Raw genomic sequence first — 20201 nt, forward strand, 5'->3', positions numbered from 1 at the left:
CTAGATGGGCTGACACTAGATGGGCTGACACTAGATGGGCTGACACTAGATGGGCTGACACTAGATGGGTTGACACTAGATGGACTGACACTAGATGGGCTGACACTAGACGGGTTGACACTAGATGGGTTGACACTAGATGGGCTGACACTAGATGGGTTGACACTAGATGGGTTGACACTAGATGGGTTGACACTAGATGGGTTGACACTAGATGGGTTGACACTAGATGGGCTGACACTAGATGGGTTGACACTTGATGGGCTGACACTAGATGGGTTGACACTAGATGGGCTGACACTAGATGGGCTGACACTAGATGGGCTGACACTAGATGGGCTGACACTAGATGGGCTGACACTAGATGGGCTGACACTAGATGGGCTGACACTAGATGGGTTGACACTAGATGGGCTGACACTAGATGGGCTGACACTAGATGGGCTGACACTAGATGGGCTGACACTAGATGGGCTGACACTAGATGGGCTGACACTAGATGGGCTGACAGTAGATGGGTTGACACTAGACGGGATGACACTAGATGGGATGACACTAGATGGTTTGACACTAGATGGGTTGACACTAGACGGGCTGACACTAGACGGGCTGACACTAGACGGGCTGACACTAGATGGGCTGACACTAGATGGGCTGAGACTGGATGGGCTGACACTAGATGGGCTGACACTAGATGGGCTGACACTAGATGGGCTGACACTAGATGGGCTGACACTAGATGGGCTGACACTAGATGGGCTGACACTAGATGGGCTGACACTAGATGGGCTGACACTAGATGGGCTGACACTAGATGGGCTGACACTAGATGGGCTGACACTAGATGGGCTGACACTAGATGGGTTGACACTAGATGGGTTGACACTAGATGGGCTGACACTAGATGGGCTGACACTAGATGGGCTGACACTAGATGGGCTGACACTAGATGGGTTGACACTAGATGGGTTGACACTAGATGGGCTGACACTAGATGGGCTGACACTAGATGGGCTGACACTAGATGGGCTGACACTAGATGGACTGACACTAGACGGGCTGACACTAGATGGGCTGACACTAGATGGGCTGACACTAGATGGGCTGACACTAGATGGGCTGACACTAGATGGGCTGACACTAGATGGGCTGACACTAGATGGGTTGACACTAGATGGGTTGACACTAGATGGGTTGACACTAGATGGACTGACACTAGACGGGCTGACACTAGATGGGCTGACACTAGATGGGCTGACACTAGACTGGATGACACTAGACGGGCTGACACTAGATGGGTTGACACTAGATGGGTTGACACTAGATGGGTTGACACTAGATGGGTTGACACTAGACGGGCTGACACTAGACGGGCTGACACTAGACGGGCTGACACTAGATGGGCTGACACTAGATGGGCTGACACTAGACTGGATGACACTAGACGGGCTGACACTAGACTGGATGACACTAGATGGGTTGACACTAGATGGGCTGACACTAGATGGGCTGACAGTAGATGGGCTGACACTAGATGGGCTGACACTAGATGGGCTGACAGTAGATGGGCTGACACTAGATGGGCTGACACTAGATGGGCTGACACTAGATGGGCTGACACTAGATGGGATGACACTAGATGGGCTGACACTAGATGGGCTGACACTAGATGGGCTGACAGTAGATGGACTGACAATGAATTGACTGACACTGGATGGGCTGAAACTAGATGGGCTGACACTAGATGGACTGACACTGAATGGGCTGACACTAGATAGTCTGACAATGAATTGACTGACACTGGATGGGCTGAAACTGCTACTGTAAATGGCTTAGGTTACTGACTTTGTAAGTCACTCTTTGAATAAGAGTCTGGTAAATGATAACAATGTAAAGTGTTTGCTATCGTCGAGGACCTAGATTTTCTGGGTTAATTTGCAGTTTGAAAAAGTACTGGATTTGGGAAGAGATGATAGTTCGGTTAGAGACTGGTTGTCCTTATCAGATGTTTAAGGGAACAGGACCCAGCAAATTGTTTCTAACATGGTTATACATTCTTTCAAATTACAGACAGAAAAGTGTTCAATCGTCATCGATAAGTCAATGCTAGGTAAAGCTCCGACTTATCTCAGCTCACTGGTCACGATAACAACACACACCCATAGGACGCGCTCCAGCAGGTATCTCTCACTGGTCATCCCCAAAGCCAACACCTCCTTTGGCCGCCTTTCCTTCCAGTTCTCTGCTGCCAATGACTGGAACTAATTGCAAAAATCGCTGGAGATTTATATTTTCCTCACTAACTTTAAACATGAGCTATCTGAGCAGCCAACCGATCGCTGCAGCTGTACATAGTCCATCTGTAAATAGCCCACCCAATCGACCAACCTCATCCTCATATTGTTTTTATTTACTTTTCTGCTCTTTTGCACACCAGTATTTCTACTTGCACATCACCATCTGCTCATCTATCACTCCAGTGTTAATTTGCTAAATTGTAATTACTTTGCTGTTATGGCCTATTTATTGCCTTACCTCCTCATTCCATTTGCATACACTGTATATAGACTTTCCTTTTTTTCTATTGTGTTATTGACTGTACGCTTGTTTACTCCATGTGTAACTCTGTGCTGTTGTTTGTGTCGCACTGCCTTGCTTTAACTTGGCCAGGTCGCATTTGTAAAGAGAACTTGTTCTCAACTAGCTTACCTGGTTAAAAAAAAGCGAAATAAAAAATAAAATAAAACATGATTATGCTGCCCTAAAATGTTTCCCGTGAACTCTGAGTCACCAACCTAGTCTGACGTATGGTATTTTAGGACACCCTCAGTCTCAAGCATCAAACCTCGTTGGTAAAGTTTAGTGCTTATTGTCACTGTTTGTCCCATACTTCCAAAGGATGCTTCGTCTTTGTTTTCCCTAGTGTTTTTAAGGTAGACATTTAATGCCTCTCTAACATAAACAGTCGTTTACAGCCATCTACAGTAGCAGACTGTCAAGTTCAACTTTTTCATGTGCCGCTTTGGGGACTATAAAGCTTATTCAATCTAAAGACCACGGTGTTCAGTGGTAACGACGCCAAACATCTGTGCTTTATATTTTCTTAATGCTTGGAGGTATTCATTCTTAATGGCTTCTTGGCAGCTCTATCACAAACTCTGTGATTGCCCAGCTATTACGGCTGACCTCTCAACTGTTTACCAGGGGAGGGAAGGGCACATACAACTACTTATTTCACCAGACGCTCCAGGCTTTAGAAAGTAGAGGGAATTAAGGGTCCGAAGCGCCAAATGAAACGTGTAATAATAAAACTAGAATACAAAACTTTTACGCTCCAATGTTTTCGTTAGCAAGCTACTTCTAGTAGGTTGGTACAGGATGTGAGCGTACCCTCCATGAATACAAGTGGTTTACAAATGTCTAGAAGGATCATCACTTATCATAACTTGGTGTTCTAAATGATGTCATAGTTATCAACATGGACGTTGACTCTATAGAATAGGATTATGTTAAACTTGATGTTAACTTCTACAAAGTGTACTTAGTATTTGTCTATGGCTGGCTTTGGAAGACTCTGATCTCTCCACCATGTCAGTGGTGTCAGATAGAAGTAAAGGGATTAACTGACTCCTGCTGACCCATGCATCAAAAGGGGCACTATTGCTCACGACCTTCATTACTGTTTGGGCCGGGAGCCATTCTCAGATGACGAGCGCTTTCCAGGAGTATGCAGGAACACTGCCAAGATTCTGATTGAGACCAAACTGAACGCAGTGTGTCTGTCCACTCAGCCTTACTCTCATAGGCCATCTGTTAGGGTCCATTAAAAAAAATATTTTCTGATTTTCTCTCTCTCTCTTTCTTTCTTATTTTGTCTCTCTCTCTTTCTTTCTTTCTTTCTTTCTTATTGTCTCGTTCTTTCTTTCTTTCTTTCTTATTTTCTCTTTCTTTCTTATTTTCTCACTCACTCACTCACTCACTCACTCACTCACTCACTCACTCACTCACTCACTCACTCACTCACTCACTCACTCACTCACATATACAGTTGTGTGTTCGTGTAACAATGTGAAAAGGCTGAGTTTTTGCACATCTTCAGAACAACAGCGGTGGCTGTGAGAATGAGACAATGCTATGGACACCTTACCTGTAAACACAGGTGCCATCCAATTTACATATCTCAGCGAGAGGAGGTCACTGAGACCCAATCAGCTGATGTCAGAAAAGGGAGTGTGGCATATCAAGAAATGGGGTACCTAAAATGTGCAGTTTAGTTACACAACACAATGCCACAAATGTGAGGGAGTGTGCAATTAGCATGCTGACTGCAGGAATGTCCACAAGAGCTGTTACCAGAGAATTGAATGTTAATTTCTCCACCATAAACCGCCTCCAACGTTGTTTTAGAGAATTTGGCAGTACGTCCAACCGGCCACACAACCGCAGGCCATGTGTAACCACGCCAGCACAGGACCTCCACATCCGGCATCTTCACCTCTGGGAAAGTCTGAGACAGGCACCCAGACAACTGATGAACCTGTGGGTTTGCACAAGCATCTGCGTGCTCCTCATCCAAACTTGTGTCTTGGACCTGAACGCAGATCGGCATCATAACCGACTTCAGTTGGCAGATTCTAAATTTCGATGGCCACTGGCACACTGGAGAAGTGTGCTCTTCATGGATCAATCCCGGTTTCAACTGTAGCGGGCAGATGGAAGACAGTGTGTATGGCGTTGTGTGGGCCACTGTCCCATGGGGTTGGGTTATGGAATGCGGCAGGCATAAACTACGGACAACGAACACACTTGCATTTTATCAATGGCACTTTGAATGCACAGAGATATTGTGACGAGACCCTGAGCCCCGTTGTTGTGCCATTCATTCCATCACCTCATGTTTCAGCATGATAATGCACGGCCTGATGTCGCTATCATCTGTACACAATTCCTGGAAGCTGAACATTTCCCAGTTCTTCCATTGCCTGCATACTCGCCAGACAAGTCACCAATGAGCATGTTTGGGATGCTCTGGATTAACGTGTACGACAGCATGTTCAAGTTCCCGGCAATATCCAGCAACTTCGTACAGCCATTGAAGAGGAGTGGGACAACATTTTCACAGGCCACAATTAAGTCTGTTCAACTCTATGCTCATGCGTGAGCCAAAAAAACTGTCAGTATCTTGTGGTCACACCAGATACTGACGGGCTTTCTGATCCATGCCCCTACCTTTTTTTCAAGGTAAGATACATATTTGTATTCACAATCATGTGAAAACCATAGATTAGAGCATAATAAATGTATTTCAATTGAATGGTTTCCTTATACAAACTGTAACTCAGTAAAATATTGTTGCAAATTGTTGCATTCATATTTTTGATCAGGGTTGAGGATCAGAGTAAAAGAGAGCTGGAGAGAAAGTGTGATGGAGAGTACACAAGAGTCAATGAGGAGAACTTCAGACAGGGACAATGAGGACACCTTCAGACAGGGACAATGAGCACAGACAGGGACAATGAGGACAATTTCAGTCATGGACAATGAGGACACCTTCAGTCATGGACAATGAGGACACCTTCAGTCATGGACAATGAGGACACCTTCAGACAGGGACAATGAGGACACCTTCAGACAGGGACAATGAGCACAGTCAGGGACAATGAGGACAATTTCAGTAATGGACAATGAGGACACCTTCAGTCATGGACAAAGAGGACACCTTCAGTCATGGACAATGAGGACACCTTCAGTCATGGACAATGAGGACACCTTCAGTCAGGGACAATGAGGACACCTTCAGACATGGACAATGAGGACACCTGCAAACAGAGGCAAAGCTCTGGAAAACACACAGAGAAAAACCAGAGTTGACCATAGACATAGCATCAAATGTAAAAAATGAAGACAATTAGACAGCCATAGATACAACTAAGTCAATTCCCACGACAGCACTCACAGACTTTAGAGGTGTTCATGAATACTGTCTGAATGCTGGAAATAAGTATAACTTCCGGTTTGGATTTGAAATTTTAGCATCTCTTTGAGTAAGACTGTGTATTTTGCCAACAGTAAACTTCAGTAGAAGCGTAAATGTGTATACTTGTATATATTCGGTGTGATATTATTTCTTAAAGGACATACTGTACATGGCCTTTGTGAGGCCAGTGCCATGCAGACTGTGTAATGCATGGTGATGTCTCTGTTGGCCTCAGCCTCCCCTTCAGGCCTCAGTAGCCAGCGGCAGTGAAGAAAATGGTTGACAATTACCTCTGCCATTGGGCTGTTCTGTCCTGTTACCCGGGTTACGGTGGCCAGGGTCCTGTGTGTGGCAGTCAAATCACTGGATAATGTTGGTGGCGTCGGGGCACCTGCTGGGACGGCATGTGGTGAACAATTTCTCTAGAACATTCTGCTGTCTGCTCTTAATGGAAAAGATGCGGACAAGCTCATCTCTGACCTTATGGATACTTGCACATTCCAATTTGAAAATGTTTTTCATGACTTTCGTCTCGCTTTTCTCATCTGCTCTTGTTATCACATGAAGTTTGGACATAGAAAAGATTGTCCAAAGACTATCTGTGTTCACAATGATGACAATCTAGAAAGATGCCGGATTTACCTCGTTGTTAGCTCATGATTTATCCTGTTTGGTTGTTGTTCAGTAGTTTGTTTTAGTATTGTATTATTGTTGTGTCACAATACTGATTGAATTATGGTTCATTGTGGAGCTTAGAATGACAATCTGTTCTTAGGTTGTGTTGTTGTGTCCGTAGTGTTGTTGTGTCCGTAGTGTTGTTGTGTCCGTAGTGTTGTTGCGTTGTTGTGTCCGTAGTGTTGTTGCGTTGTTGTGTCCGTAGTGTTGTTGTTTCCGTAGTGTTGTTGCGTTGTTGTGTCCGTAGTCTTGTTGCATTGGGTTGTTGTGTCCGTAGTGTTGTTGCATTGTGTTGTTGTGTCCGTAGTGGTGTTGTGTTGTTGTGTCCGTAGTGTTGTTGCATTGTGTTGTTGTGTCCGTAGTGTTGATATGTTGTTGTGTTGTTGTGTCCGTAGTGTTGCTGCATTGTGTTGTTGTGTCCGTAGTTTTGCTATGTTGTTGTGTTGTTGTATCCGTAGTGTTGTCGTTTCCATAGTGTTGTTGTGTCCATAGTGTTGTTGTGTCCGTAGTGTTGTTGCATTGTGTTGTTGTGTCCGTAGTGTTGTTGTGTTGTTGTGTCCGTAGTGTTGTTGCATTGTGTTGTTGTGTCCGTAGTGTTGTTGTGTTGTTGTGTCCGTAGTGTTGTTGTGTTGTTGTGTCCGTAGTGTTGTTGCATTGTGTTGTTGTGTCCGTAGTTTTTTCGTTTCCATAGTGTTGTTGTGTCCATAGTGTTGTTGTGTCCGTAGTGTTGTTGCATTGTGTTGTTGTGTCCGTAGTGTTGTTGTGTTGTGTCCGTAGTTTTGCTATGTTGTTGTGTTGTTGTGTCCGTAGTGTTGTTGTGTTGTGTCCGTAGTTTTGCTATGTTGTTGTGTTGTTGTGTCCGCAGTGTTGTCGTTTCCATAGTGTTGTTGTGTCCATAGTGTTGTCGTGTCCATAGTGTTGTCGTGCTGTTGTGTTGTTGTGTCCGTAGTGTTGTGTCCGTAGTGTTGTTGCGTTGTGTTGCTGTATCCGAAGTGTGGTGTCCGTAGTTTTGTTGTGTTGTGTTGCTGTATCTGAAGTGTTGTTATGTTGTTGTGTCCGTAGTGTTGTCGTGCTGTTGTGTTGTGTCCGTAGTGTTGTTATGTTGTTGTGTTGTTGTGTCTGCAGTATTGTTGTGTTGTTGTGTCCGTAGTGTTGTCGTGCTGTTGTGTTGTGTCTGTAGTATTGTTGTGTTGTTGTGTATGTATTGTTGTCGTGTTGTTGTGCTGTGTCTGTAGTGTTGTTATGTTGTTTTGCTGTCGTATCCGTAGTGTTGTCGTGCTGTTGTATCCGTAGTGTTGTTGTGTCAGTTGTGTTGGCGTGTCTGTAGTGTTGTTGTGTTGCTGTGCCTGTTTGTTGTGTATGCTGTGTTGTTGTGTTACTGTGTCTGTTGTGTTGATGTGTTGTTGTGGTGTTGTGTCCATAGTGTTGTTGTGTCCGTAGTGTTGTCGTATCCATAGTGTTGTCGTGTCCATAGTGTTGTCGTGCTGTTGTGTTGTTGTGTCCGTAGTGTTATGTCCGTAGTGTTGTTGCGTTGTGTTGCTGTATCCGAAGTGTGGTGTCCGTAGTTTTGTTGCGTTGTGTTGCTGTATCTGCAGTATTGTTGTGTTGTTGTGTCCGTAGTGTTGTCGTGCTGTTGTGTTGTGTCTGTAGTATTGTTGTGTTGTTGTGTATGTAGTGTTGTCGTGCTGTTGTGCTGTGTCCGTAGTGTTGTTATGTTGTCGTGCTGTTGTATCCGTAGTGTTGTTGTGTCAGTTGTGTTGGCGTGTCTGTAGTGTTGTTGTGTTGCTGTGCCTGTTTGTTGTTGTGTTGTGTATGCTGTGTTGTTGTGTTACTGTGTCTGTTGTGTTGATGTGTTGTTGTGTCGTTGTGGTGTTTTGTCCATGTTGGTGTTGTGTCCGTTCTGTTGTTGTGTTGTTGTGTCTGTAGTGGGGTTGTATCCGGTGTGTTATTGTGCTGTTGTGTCTGCAGTGTTGTTGTGCTGTTGTGTATGTTGTGTTGTTGTTGTGTCCATAGTGCTGCTGCGCCCATTCTGTTGTTGTATTGTGTACGTAGTGTTGCTGTATCCGTAGTGTTGCTGTGTTGTTGTGTCCGTAGTGTCGTTGTGTTGTTGTGTCCGTAGTTGTGTTTTTGTGTCGGTAGTGGTGTTGGGTCTGTAGTGTTGTTGTGTTGTGTTGTGTTGATGTGTCCATAGTGTTGTTGGGTCCGTAGTGTTGAATTGTTGTTGTGTCCGTAGTGGTGTTGGGTCCGTAGTGTTGAATTGTTGTTGTGTCCGTAGTGGTGTTGGGTCCGTAGTGTTGAATTGTTGTTGTGTCCGTAGTGGTGTTGGGTCCGTAGTGTTGAATTGTTGTTGTGTCCGTAGTGGTGTTGGGTCCGTAGTGTTGAATTGTTGTTGTGTCCGTAGTGGTGTTGGGTCCGTAGTGTTGAATTGTTGTTGTGTCCGTAGTGGTGTTGGGTCCGTAGTGTTGAATTGTTGTTGTGTCCGTAGTGGTGTTGGGTCCGTAGTGTTGAATTGTTGTTGTGTCCGTAGTGGTGTTGGGTCCGTAGTGTTGAATTGTTGTTGTGTCCGTAGTGGTGTTGGGTCCGTAGTGTTGAATTGTTGTTGTGTCCGTAGTGGTGTTGGGTCCGTAGTGTTGAATTGTTGTTGTGTCCGTAGTGTTGTTGGGTCCGTACTGTTGAATTGTTGTTGTGTCCGTAGTGGTGTTGGGTCCGTAGTGTTGAATTGTTGTTGTGTCCGTAGTGGTGTTGTATTGTTCTGTCAGTAGTGTTTTCACTTTGTCCAGTATACTATTGATTCTGCTTCAAAATCCTTTTGACAGATTGTTCAGATTTGTCTGAAAAGCCCATTCTTGTTGCCTTGGGGCAGGAAAGTAGGACCTATTTCCAAATGTTAAAGCTGCATTAAGAAACTGCTTGGGCAACGTGACCAAAATCACATAGAAATACGAGTTTTAGCTCTGTCAGTCTCTTTGAAAGCGAGGCTATTTCTGTGCTTCCCGTTGTTAAGTTTTGTTTTTGCGTCTTTTACTTTGGGTTTTGTGCACCAGCTTCTAACAGCTTGCAAATACAATATTTTGGGTGATGGAAAATATATTTCACAATGGTTTAGATGATACAATGATTCTCTGCAAAAAGACTGCTCGTTTTATCACATAAACTGAAATTAGACGAACAATGAGAATTTTAGAAACCAGTAAATGGAGGAGCTATGTCTGCATATTGCTTATTTAAACAGAAGAAACAGTATACTCTGAAACACAGACATTGTACAAAAGTTATACAACACATGATCAGTTAAGTCCTCTACTTTGTGATTCTGGGACCTCTATCTACATTTTGAAAACCGACTTCTCTCTTCCCATTCCCTTTCAAGTCTATAAATAGCACATTATTCTGAGTCTTTCTAATTCCAGAGATACTACAGTCTGGATTCCTATTCCCAACATTTTTCAGAGCCTGGAATCCAATTCACATATTAGTATTATTTTTACCTTCATTTAACCAGGAAAGTCAGTTAAAAACAAATTCTTATTTTCAATGACAGCCTAGGAATAGTGGGTTAACTGCCTGTTCAGGGGCAGAACGACAGATTTGTACCTTGTCAGATTGGGGGTTTGAACTTGCAACCTTCCGGTTACTAGTCCAATGCTCTAACCACTAGGCTACCCTGTCTCCACATTCTGAGCCATTTAATAGAGTTATCATTCGATTATTCTCATTCCTATTCTCCCAAAAGTGTCAGCTGTGCTCCCTCTCCCGCCTCGAGGTCACCAGGCTGCTCGTTATGGTGCACACCTGTCACCATCGTTAAGCGCACCTGTAATCACTTTCTTAATTAGCTGCCCTATATATATATATATATATATATATATGTATGTATGTATGTATGTATGTATGTATGTATGTGTGTTACTTCCTTTGGTTCCATTCACCAGGCGCCATTGTTTCTGTTTCATGTTTGTGCGTTGTTCGGGTTCTTGTTTTGTTTCATGTTCCGTTGATTTTATTAAAACACTCCCTGAACTTGCTTCCTGACTCTCAGCGAAACATCATTACAAAAAAAGCTCAGCTACATAATAGAGTACTTTGATTTCATTTTCTCCCTTTCGGCTCAGTAGAACAGTCATTTCTGGTTGTGCGCATGAGTGTAAATAGCTTCCCCCTCCTTATCACATGAAGAGGTGGTTCTGAGAGTACCGTCATCCTACATATATTTAGTGTATTTGAAGCAAACATTGGTACACTGATTGTCTTTGAACAAAGCAATATTTACACGAATATTGGCCACAAATTGCCATTTTTCATTTCACTATAATGGGGGATTCTGCTTTCTGAAAATAACATCCTGCAGTATCCCCAGTTAGCCTTGCACTTCACGGCTTTAAAAAGAGGGGGCTGTTGTTGTCCCCTGTATGACAGAGCCAATGAGAGGGGGCTGTTGTTGTCCCCTGTATGACAGAGCCAATGAGAGGAGGCTGTGTTTCCCCCTTGGTATACGGAGCTAATGAGAGGGGGCTGTGTTTCCCCCGTGGTATACAGAGCCAATGAGAGGGGGCTGTTGTTGTCCCCTGTATGACAGAGCCAATGAGAGGAGGCTGTGTTTCCCCTTGGTATACAGAGCCAATGAGAGGGGGCTGTGTTTCCCCCTTGGTATACAGAGCCAATGAGAGGGGGCAGTGGTTCTCCCTGGTGTGCAGAGCTAATGTGAGGGGGCAGTGGTTCTCCCTGGTGTGCAGAGCCAAAGGGAGGGGGCAGTTGTTCTCCCCTGGTGAACAGAGCCAATGATAGGGGGCAGGTGTTCTCCCCTGTATGACAAAGCCAATGAGAGGGGGCTGTGGTTCTCCCCTTGTGAACAGAGCCAATGATAGGGGGCTGTGGTTCTCCCCTGGTGTGCAGAGCTAATGTGAGGGGGCAGTGGTTCTCCCTGGTGTGCAGAGCCAAAGGGAGGGGGCAGTTGTTCTCCCCTGGTGAACAGAGCCAATGAGAGGGGGCAGTTGTTCTCCCCTGGTGAACAGAGCCAATGAGAGGGGGCTGTGGTTCTCCCTGGTGTGCAGAGCCAAAGGGAGGGGGCAGTTGTTCTCCCCTGGTGAACAGAGCCAATGAGAGGGGGCAGTTGTTCTCCCCTGGTGAACAGAGCCAATGAGAGGGGGCAGTTGTTCTCCCCTGGTGAACAGAGCCAATGAGAGGGGGCTGTGGTTCTCCCCTTGTGAACAGAGCCAATGAGAGGGGGCTGTGGTTCTCCCCTGGTGAACAGAGCCAATGAGAGGGGGCAGGTGTTCTCCTCTTGTGAACAGAGCCAATGAGAGGGGGCTGTGGTTCTCCCCTTGTGAACAGAGCCAATGAGAGGGGGCTGTGGTTCTCCCCTTGTGAACAGAGCCAATGAGAGGGGGCTGTGGTTCTCCCCTGGTGAACAGAGCCAATGAGAGGGGGCTGTGGTTCTCCCCTTGTGAACAGAGCCAATGAGAGGGGGCTGTGGTTCTCCCCTTGTGAACAGAGCCAATGAGAGGGGGCTGTGGTTCTCCCCTTGTGAACAGAGCCAATGAGAGGGGGCTGTGGTTCTCCCCTTGTGAACAGAGCCAATGAGAGGGGGCAGGTGTTCTCCCCTTGTGAACAGAGCCAATGAGAGGGGGCAGGTGTTCTCCCCTTGTGAACAGAGCCAATGAGAGGGGGCTGTGGTTCTCCTCTTGTGAACAGAGCCAATGAGAGGGGGCTGTGGTTCTCCCCTTGTGAACAGAGCCAATGAGAGGGGGCAGGTGTTCTCCCCTTGTGAACAGAGCCAATGAGAGGGGGCTGTGGTTCTCCCCTTGTGAACAGAGCCAATGAGAGGGGGCAGGTGTTCTCCTCTTGTGAACAGAGCCAATGAGAGGGGGCTGTGGTTCTCCCCTTGTGAACAGAGCCAATGAGAGGGGGCTGTGGTTCTCCCCTTGTGAACAGAGCCAGTGAGAGGGGGCTGTGGTTCTCCCCTTGTGAACAGAGCCAATGAGAGGGGTCTGTGGTTCTCCCCTTGTGAACAGAGCCAATGAGAGGGGGCAGGTGTTCTCCCCTTGTGAACAGAGCCAATGAGAGGGGGCAGGTGTTCTCCTCTTGTGAACAGAGCCAATGAGAGGGGGCTGTGGTTCTCCCCTTGTGAACAGAGCCAATGAGAGGGGGCAGGTGTTCTCCCCTTGTGAACAGAGCCAATGAGAGGGTGCAGGTGTTCTCCCCTGGTGAACAGAGCCATTGAGAGTGGGCAGGTGTTCTCCCCTGGTGAACAGAGCCAATGAGAGGGGGCAGGTGTTCTCCCCTGGTGAACAGAGCCAATGAGAGGGGGCAGGTGTTCTCCCCTGGTGAACAGAGCCAATGAGAGGGGGCAGGTGTTCTCCCCTGGTGAACAGAGCCACCGGCTCTTTATTAGTTTCTGGGACAACTGATTTTGATCACTTAATTATGACACTGTACCATGTCAGGGCTATAACAAGCCATTTGTGAGAATAGAGAGTACACAGAAGGAATGGCTGTTTCTAGGTTTTAGGGTTCAGAGACAATCAAGGCTTTTGAGGACTAGATTACTGAATAATACTGTCATGTAGCCAGTGTCAGCGTTGTTCCCTGGCCAGGTCCTACAGTTAGTCATTGGGACAGGAGATTTGCCTAACTCTGATAGGAAACCTTTACACTGTTTCTTCCCTCCCTTTTAGGATTTTTCAGTGTTCACCAGGAACCACTCGTTCTGTTCAGGTAGTACTAAAACAGTCAAACCACTCCAAACAGTGGTTCATTGCCTCTGACCATTTTCTTATCTGTGAGGTAAAGATAGAGAGATAGGGATCTACTGCCAGAGTCAGGCTTGCTGTGGTGAAGAGAGAAAAGCTGAAGAGAAGAAATACTCTGCGGCAAATTGCCTTGAAATAGCAGCACCTCCTTCTAGCTCATCAGGAGCTGCATTCAGATGCCACACTGCACCTCCTTCTAGCTCATCAGGAGCTGCATTCAGAAGCCACACTGCACCTCCTCCTAGCTCATCAGGAGCTGCATTCAGAAGCCAGACTGCACCTCCTTCTAGCTCATCAGGAGCTGCATTCAGAAGCCAGACTGCACCTCCTTCTAGCTCATCAGGAGCTGCATTCAGAAGCCAGACTGCACCTCCTTCTAGCTCATCAGGAGCTGCATTCAGAAGCCAGACTGCACCTCCTTCTAGCTCATCAGGAGCTGCATTCAGAAGCCAGACTGCACCTCCTTCTAGCTCATCAGGAGCTGCATTCAGAAGCCACACTGCACCTCCTTCTAGCTCATCAGGAGCTGCATTCAGAAGCCACACTGCACCTCCTCCTAGCTCATCAGGAGCTGCATTCAGATGCCAGACTGCACCTCCTTCTAGCTCATCAGGAGCTGCATTCAGAAGCCAGACTGCACCTCCTCCAAGCTCATCAGGAGCTGCATTCAGAAGCCAGACTGCACCTCCTCCTAGCTCATCAGGAGCTGCATTCAGAAGCCAGACTGCACCTCCTCCTAGCTCATCAGGAGCTGCATTCAGAAGCCAGACTGCACCTCCTCCTAGCTTATCAGGAGCTGCATTCAGAAGCCACACTGCACCTCCTCCTAGCTTATCAGGAGCTGCATTCAGAAGCCAGACTGCACCTCCTCCTAGTTCATCAGGAGCTGCATTCAGAAGCCACACTGCACCTCCTCCTAGCTTATCAGGAGCTGCATTCAGAAGCCACACTGCACCTCCTCCTAGCTCATCAGGAGCTGCATTCAGATGCCACACTGCACCTCCTCCTAGCTCATCAGGAGCTGCATTCAGATGCCACACTGCACCTCCTTCTAGCTCATCAGGAGCTGCATTCAGATGCCAGACTGCACCTCCTCAAAGCTCATCAGGAGCTGCATTCAGATGCCACACTGCACCTCCTTCTAGCTCATCAGGAGCTGCATTCAGAAGCCACACTGCACCTCCTTCTAGCTCATCAGGAGCTGCATTCAGATGCCACACTGCACCTCCTTCTAGCTCATCAGGAGCTGCATTCAGATGCCAGACTGCACCTCCTCCTAGCTCATCAGGAGCTGCATTCAGAAGCCAGACTGCACCTCCTCCTAGCTTATCAGGAGCTGCATTCAGAAGCCAGACTGCACCTCCTCCTAGTTCATCAGGAGCTGCATTCAGAAGCCACACTGCACCTCCTCCGAGCTTATCAGGAGCTGCATTCAGAAGCCACACTGCACCTCCTCCTAGCTCATCAGGAGCTGCATTCAGATGCCACACTGCACCTCCTTCTAGCTCATCAGGAGCTGCATTCAGATGCCACACTGCACCTCCTTCTAGCTCATCAGGAGCTGCATTCAGATGCCAGACTGCACCTCCTCCTAGCTCATCAGGAGCTGCATTCAGAAGCCAGACTGCACCTCCTCCTAGCTTATCAGGAGCTGCATTCAGAAGCCACACTGCACCTCCTCCTAGCTCATCAGGAGCTGCATTCAGATGCCACACTGCACCTCCTCCTAGCTCATCAGGAGCTGCATTCAGATGCCACACTGCACCTCCTTCTAGCTCATCAGGAGCTGCATTCAGATGCCAGACTGCACCTCCTCAAAGCTCATCAGGAGCTGCATTCAGATGCCACACTGCACCTCCTCCTAGCTCATCAGGAGCTGCATTCAGAAGACAGACTGCACCTCCTCCTAGCTCATCAGGAGCTGCATTCAGAAGACAGACTACGTGTTTGAGGACGATTGCTTTCATTTGCACAGGCCCATCCTGTTTCATGTGAATGAGGCTGTGCTTCGTCTGAGCCAACCTGTGATCGTCGCACCGTTGCAGGTTTATTTTCCCTCTAGCTTTATGCAACTGGCTCAACACACAATGGAGACGAGCGAAGGGAACGATACAGCCTGCCTCTCAGACCTATTTCTCCCTTTTGTCTTGCAAACTGCATCAAGCCGGTGTCTCAGAACTTGACAAGTAGGGAGAATTGACCTCCTATCGGGAGTGATCAGATTGACTGACAGGTCCTGCGGCTTGCGGCTCTGTCTGGGGGACGATAAAGGAGGAGTCTCCGGTGGATCTCTGTGCAGGGGAAAGTCTGCTCTGTTCTCGGGATCCGAGATGTCTTCCGTGTCCAAGGGTAGGACGACAGTGATGCCGTGGTCCGTGTTGAGACCTTTGATGCTGCCTGCCGCACTGCAGAACGCTTCACAACATGGATACTCCGCTGTCACTGACAGAAAACCTGACAATACATAAAGTGAGAGAAAGGGAGAGAGAATGAGAAAGAGATGGAGAGACAGAGACAGACCGGGGGAGCGGCTGTGTTTGGATAAGAAATACCTTGGGCCACCTTTATCTGCACAGAATAAAAGGTGATGGGGTAGTCTCTAGGTGATGGGGTAGTCTCTAGGTGATGGGGTAGTCTCTAGGTGATGGGGTCGTCTCTGGGTGATGGGGTCATTTCTAGGTGATGGGGTCGTCTCTGGGTGTTTGGGTCGTCTCTAGGTGTGGGATGAATACTTGGTGTACCCTACAAGCCAAACACAATTACAGCTATCGAAAACCGAATCTCACACACCTATAAATCTCTACTGGGGTGCTGAGGGAAACGGAGGGATGGATGGATGGAGGGAGGGAGGGAAGAAGGGATGGAGGGAGGGACGGAGGGATGGAGGGATGGAAGGAGGGAGGGAGGGAGGGAGGGAGATAAGCCTTCCAGTATGAGCCGGGCATCTAATCCTGCGATTAAATAAGAGTGGTGCGGATTGCCAGATAAAGGAACCGGGCTGCCATTGTCTCCTGGAGATACTGAGGGTAAATCTTCCAGAATGAGGCTCCAATTTCAGCGTGCAGGGTAAGGAGCATGACAAACACAAACACACACACACACGACCCACACCCACACGACACACACCCACACGACACACACCCACACACCCCCACAACACACACCCAACAAACACACACACACCCACACGACCCACACCCACACAACACACACCCATACACCCACACGACACACATCCCCACATCCCAACACCCCTAAAACACACACCCACACCCCCCCAACACACACACAACACACAACACACACCCACACAACACACACCCACACGACACACACACACACACCCAACAAACACACACACACACACGACCCACACCCACACGACACACACCCACACAACACACACCCAACAAACACACACACACCCACACGACCCACACCCACACAACACACACCCATACACACGACACACACATCCCAACACCCCTAAAAACACACACACACACACAACCCACACCCACACAACACACACCCACACGACACACACACACACACACCCACACAACACACACCCATACGCCCACACGACACACAACCCCACATCCCGACACCCCTAAAACACACACCCACACCCCCGCACACACACCCATGCAAAGCTACTGTACCTACTGTCTCTATCCTTGCAGAAGTGGTGGTCTCAATTGGGGGATGGAAAAGATGGGAAGAAACAGGGCAGAACTTAAGATACAACCTGTTCCAAAGTGCACCTTAATGCCTATGGTCTGGATGTTCATACTATGGACTGGATGTTAATACTATGGACTGGATGTTCATACTATGGACTGGATATTCATACTATGGACTGGATGTTAATACTATGGACTGGATGTTCATACAATGGACTGGATGTTAATACTATGGACTGGATGTTAATACTATGGACTGGATGTTCATTCTATGGACTGGATGTTAATACTATGGACTGGATGTTCATACTATGGACTGGATGTTAATACTATGGACTGGATGTTCATACTATGGACTGGATGTTCATACTATGGACTGGACGTTAAATACTATGGACTGGATGTTAATACTATGGACTGGATGTTCATACTATGGACTGGATGTTCATACTATGGACTGGATGTTCATACTATGGACTGGACGTTAAATACTATGGACTGGATGTTAATACTATGGACTGGATGTTCATACTATGGACTGGATGTTCATACTATGGACTGGATGTTCATACTATGGACTGGACGTTAAATACTATGGACTGGATGTTAATACTATGGACTGGACGTTAAATACTATGGACTGGATGTTCATACTATGGACTGGATGTTAATACTATGGACTGGATGTTCATACTATGGACTGGATGTTCATACTATGGACTGGATGTTCATACTATGGTCTGAATGTTAATACTATGGTCTGGATGTTAATACTATGGACTGGATGTTAATACTATGGACTGGATGTTAATACTATGGACTGGATGTTAATACTATGGACTGGATATTCATACTATGGACTGGATGTTAATACTATGGACTGGATGTTAACGTCCCAACCTTCGCTCTCTCTCCCCCGCTACTCTCTCCTCTTCCATCCTATCATCTCTTCCCTCTGCTCATACCTTCTCCAACCTTTCTCCTGATTCTTCCTCCTCAACCCTCCTCTCTTCCCTTTCTGCATCCTTTGACTCTCTATGTCCCCTATCCTCCAGGCCGGCTCGGTCCTCCCCTCCCGCTCCGTGGCTCGATGACTCATTGCGAGCTCACAGAACAGAGCTCCGGGCAGCCGAGCGGAAATGGAGGAAAACTCGCCTCCCTGCGGACCTGGCATCCTTTCACTCCCTCCTCTCTACAGTTTCCTCCTCTGTCTCTGCTGCTAAACCCACTTTCTACCACTCTAAATTCCAAGCATCTGCCTCTAACCCTAGGAAGCTCTTTGCCACCTTCTCCTCCCTCCTGAATCCTCCTCCCCCTCCCCCCCTCCTCCCTCTCTGCAGATGACTTCGTCAAACATTTTGAAAAGAAGGTCGACGACATCCGATCCTCGTTTGCTAAGTCAAACGACACCGCTGGTTCTGCTCACACTGCCCTACCCTGTGCTCTGACCTCTTTCTCCCCTCTCTCTCCAGATGAAATCTCGCTTCTTGTGACGGCCAGCCGCCCAACAACCTGCCCGCTTGACCCTATCCCCTCCTCTCTTCTCCAGACCATTTCCGGGGACCTTCTCCCTTACCTCACCTCGCTCATCAACTCATCCCTGACCGCTGGCTACGTCCCTTCCGTCTTCAAGAGAGCGAGAGTTGCACCCCTTCTGAAAAAACCTACACTCGATCCCTCCGATGTCAACAACTACAGACCAGTATCCCTTCTTTCTTTTCTCTCCAAAACTCTTGAACGTGCCGTCCTTGGCCAGCTCTCCCGCTATCTCTCTCAGAATGACCTTCTTGATCCAAATCAGTCAGGTTTCAAGACTAGTCATTCAACTGAGACTGCTCTTCTCTGTATCACGGAGGCGCTCCGCACTGCTAAAGCTAACTCTCTCTCCTCTGCTCTCATCCTTCTAGACCTATCGGCTGCCTTCGATACTGTGAACCATCAGATCCTCCTCTCCACCCTCTCCGAGTTGGGCATCTCCGGCGCGGCCCACGCTTGGATTGCGTCCTACCTGACAGGTCGCTCCTACCAGGTGGCGTGGCGAGAATCTGTCTCCTCGCCACGCGCTCTCACCACTGGTGTCCCCCCGGGGCTCTGTCCTAGGCCCTCTCCTATTCTCGCTATACACCAAGTCACTTGGCTCTGTCATAACCTCACATGGTCTCTCCTATCATTGCTATGCAGACGACACACAATTAATCTTCTCCTTTCCCCCTTCTGATGACCAGGTGGCGAATCGCATCTCTGCATGTCTGGCAGACATATCAGTGTGGATGACGGATCACCACCTCAAGCTGAACCTCGGCAAGACGGAGCTGCTCTTCCTCCCGGGGAAGGACTGCCCGTTCCATGATCTCGCCATCACGGTTGACAACTCCATTGTGTCCTCCTCCCAGAGCGCTAAGAACCTTGGCGTGATCCTGGACAACACCCTGTCGTTCTCAACCAACATCATGGCGGTGGCCCGTTCCTGTAGGTTCAAGCTCTACAACATCCGCAGAGTACGACCCTGCCTCACACAGGAAGCGGCGCAGGTCCTAATCCAGGCACTTGTCATCTCCCGTCTGGATTACTGCAACTCGCTGTTGGCTGGGCTCCCTGCCTGTGCCATTAAACCCCTACAACTCATCCAGAACGCCGCAGCCCGTCTGGTGTTCAACCTTCCCAAGTTCTCTCACGTCACCCCGCTCCTCCGCTCTCTCCACTGGCTTCCAGTTGAAGCTCGCATCCGCTACAAGACCATGGTGCTTGCCTACGGAGCTGTGAGGGGAACGGCACCGCAGTACCTCCAGGCTCTGATCAGGCCCTACACCCAAGCAAGGGCACTGCGTTCATCCACCTCTGGCCTGCTCGCCTCCCTACCATTGAGGAAGTACAGTTCCCGCTCAGCCCAGTCAAAACTGTTCGCTGCTCTGGCCCCCAATGGTGGAACAAACTCCCTCACAACGCCAGGACAGCGGAGTCAATCACCACCTTCCGGAGACACCTGAAACCCCACCTCTTCAAGGAATACCTAGGATAGGATAAGTAATCCTTCTCACCACCCCCCTTAATGATTTAGATGCACTATTGTAAAGTGGCTGTTCCACTGGATGTCAGAAGGTGAATTCACCAATT

General features: G+C 47.9%; 1 protein-coding gene across 1 annotated transcript in view; it reads left to right on the top strand.

The window, feature by feature from the left end:
- Window positions 1-20201, top strand: part of LOC135525527 (neurexin-3a-beta-like) — a 347678-nt gene that overhangs the window by 212394 nt on the left and 115083 nt on the right. The gene's annotated exons all lie outside the window — the stretch shown is intronic.

Source organism: Oncorhynchus masou, chromosome 32 (genome assembly GCF_036934945.1).
Source record: "Oncorhynchus masou masou isolate Uvic2021 chromosome 32, UVic_Omas_1.1, whole genome shotgun sequence".
Lineage (NCBI taxonomy): Eukaryota > Metazoa > Chordata > Actinopteri > Salmoniformes > Salmonidae > Oncorhynchus > Oncorhynchus masou.